Source organism: Garra rufa, unplaced genomic scaffold, assembly GCF_049309525.1.
Source record: "Garra rufa unplaced genomic scaffold, GarRuf1.0 hap1_unplaced_213, whole genome shotgun sequence".
Taxonomy (NCBI): domain Eukaryota; kingdom Metazoa; phylum Chordata; class Actinopteri; order Cypriniformes; family Cyprinidae; genus Garra; species Garra rufa.
Genome location: NW_027394488.1, coordinates 14,765 through 17,747, shown reverse-complemented (window position 1 = coordinate 17,747; position 2,983 = coordinate 14,765). Strand labels below are relative to the sequence as shown.

The window sequence follows — 2,983 nt, the reverse complement described above, 5'->3', positions numbered from 1 at the left end:
TTCGTTAGGAGTTCACTGTAATTTGTATTGTGATCACTAACAACTTCCTTGTTATTATTTCCTCATAATAATAATAATAAAATAAGTAAAGATGCAGGAATTGAAAGCATGCATTTCATTTGGCTATATAGGGATTAAGTGTGTGTTTTTCGCAATAGGGTCTGGCTGCAGACATGCACCTCCACTGTCAGACCTGCACTCTCAGACCTGCACTCTCAGTCACCAAAACTTCCTCTGCAGGTGACGTCACTTGCAATCGACACCTGCACACTACGGTACCTGCTACGTCACTTGCAATCGACACCTGCAGTCTACGGTACCTGCGCTATTTGCAATCTGTGTGTAGTGGGACGTGTTGGATTGAGAATAACTTCTGAATTCTTTCAAGAATCATTGCTGTAAGTACATATGTGTATCTGTGTGTGTTTATTATACGTTTAATTAGATTGTATTCTGATATACAAAATTATGTTTGCCAACGTGTTCGCTGCTCACTGGTTGTGTTTAAAAAGTTGCATTAGCTAGGGCTGTGCAATTAATCGAAATTAGATTTCGATTTCTGCTTCAAACGATCATGAAAATGCAGTAATCGAGATGAAACGATTATTGTTCCCCACTCCACCCCCTTTCCAGTGGTGTGCTTTCGCTCTTCCATAAAAGCCTAATTTCACATGCAAAACAGCAAAATCATGTAACGTGACTTTCATAAAACGGGACTTGCTTGATTTATTCATGTTTCTTTGATGTTATGTTTTTAATAGCGCGTAGGAAAAGTTGCTGTGTTTTTTGAATGCGCTCAAAGACGGAGCCGAACATGGACTTGTAAATTTATATTTTAACTCAGGAGCGCGCCTAAACCGTCAAATACACGCAAAAATATTTGAAAATGAGGCGCTTGTTGATTATTCATGTAAACGCTTGTCAGTTCTGTCTTAAATGACCATAAACAGTTGAGAATAAAAATACGTGTGTAACAGTATATTGTGTCCTTGTGGTTAAGCGCAACACATAAGATTCCTTCTGCTGTCTGTGTTTAATATGAATAAAACTTAAAAATACAAAAAGAAAAATCAGTCACTGCTTTTGAATGAAGGACGTTTGTAGTTTTAATAGGAAACAAAGCATGTTTAACTATTACAGTGAAGATGCGTTTTATTTTACATTCAAATAATTACATTTAATTTCTGTAGTATTGTTAGACTACTTTAGACTTGCATAAAAGTATTCAGTATTTTTTTAAGCACTGTTATTCTTATTTTATTTTTTTGTATCTTTTTCGCTGTATTTAAATTAATTACTATAGAAAGTTTTGGACCCTGTCATAATCGTTTAAATAATCGTGATTACAATATTGACCAAAATAATCGTGATTATGATTTTTGCTGAAATCGTGCAGCCCTAAGCTGTATAGCCTAATTAGTCAACCACTCAGTCACTGACTTAAATACAGCTAAAGTAAGCTAAACTACTCAACAGAATGGTATATGCTTTCGTAAGTTAATTATATAGCTTACTCGTAAACTACTGTATAGTTTAGTGGAAGTGATTGTTGTGTTACTGATATTATAAGTAGAATGAGACAATTAAATGTGGTGTTTATTTATTAGCAAAACAGGTAGTGTGAAACATTGTAAAGCACCACATTTGATGTTTTGTTCTGCTCCTACTCTTCTCAATTCAGATTACTTCATTTGAGTGACATTTTATATATTATAAATATATGTATGTGTGTGTATAACTGGTTTCTTCTATCCTGCTCTTAGGCAGATGAAGCAAGTAAGGTGTACTGATGGAATCATCACAAGAGGTACATTATTTTGTTACAGGACTGGTCACAAGTAATTGTTTCTTTTTTGCACAATACTGAATTAATGTTCATGGTATCTTACCTTTGTATCTCTCTTGTTCTTTGTGTTATTTTAGAGAATCAACTGATGGGAGATTTAAATAAAGCCAGCAAGTGGTGTTTGGAGCCGTTGATGTATGCCTCATTAGCGACTGTTTCTATGGGCCTTTATACATAAGCCGTCCGCCATTTTGCTGCGGTCCACTTGACGTCATTCACCCATAGATCTAGGTAAATCACCATAGTAATCACTGAATATTCGAAATATAAAAGTCCTTCACAGCCGTTGGTCTGCGAACCTACAGTATGGTGAATGACGTCAAGTGGACCGCTGTAATATGGCGGACGCATCTACGTGCTTGGAGCGGGCCAATGGGGTATCTACGTATACATATATATGTTTGGAACAGCCAAGTGTGCTGCTTGGTTCTGTTCACCTGCCCAAAGTACTCTGCATGGAGGATGAAGATGTTGATGAGGCTAGGGACAAATTACAGAAGACTGAATTTTCAGAGGACAGACTTGTTGCTCTGGAACCTTTCAGCTTTATCTTTACTGCGATGAAGGACATGGACTTTTTCCTTGAACATGTAGTTGATGTTATGAATCTGAAAGTATTCTGTCAAACTGAAAAGGAAGGAAATGCATAATGTGCTTCTTTGCAGAAATAAAAGAAAAGACATAATTTGCCTCTTTGCATTCTTTCTGTTCTGTTTTTGTTTGTTATGGAAGTGTTAAGCTTTTACTTATTTTTATATTACTATTTAATAAAACTATTGCTAGTTTTCCAAATAATAGTAAATAGTCTGTCTCTTTGTAACTAGCTTACAATAAAAAAAAACTAAAATTAAAAATAGCATCTGCTTAATTTTTGTTAATGTTATAGTTTGGTAATGTAATATAGTTGTAGCCTCCTGGAATGATAAAGTACAACATTATACTCCTATGATAAACAAGCAGCAAAAAATGGGGGCAAAGTTTCTGTCTGGTTATACTACTAAAGTACTTTAAACCATTTAACAGCAGCGTCTTTACTGGCAACTGGTACTTTAAACTATGTAACCGCTTCAATACAGCGTCTTTGGCAACGCGAACGAACGACTGGAAACTTATTTCCGGTTTTTTTGTGTCGATTGC

General features: G+C 35.6%; 1 long non-coding RNA gene across 1 annotated transcript; it reads left to right on the top strand.

Annotated features, from left to right (window-relative positions):
* The first annotated feature begins 240 nt into the window (after window positions 1-240).
* On the top strand, window positions 241-2,531 carry LOC141316997 (uncharacterized). Its single transcript, XR_012351674.1, has 3 exons — window positions 241-398; window positions 1,764-1,807; window positions 1,924-2,531. It is a non-coding gene; the product is annotated as an uncharacterized lncRNA (long non-coding RNA).
* Window positions 2,532-2,983: the final 452 nt, after the last annotated feature.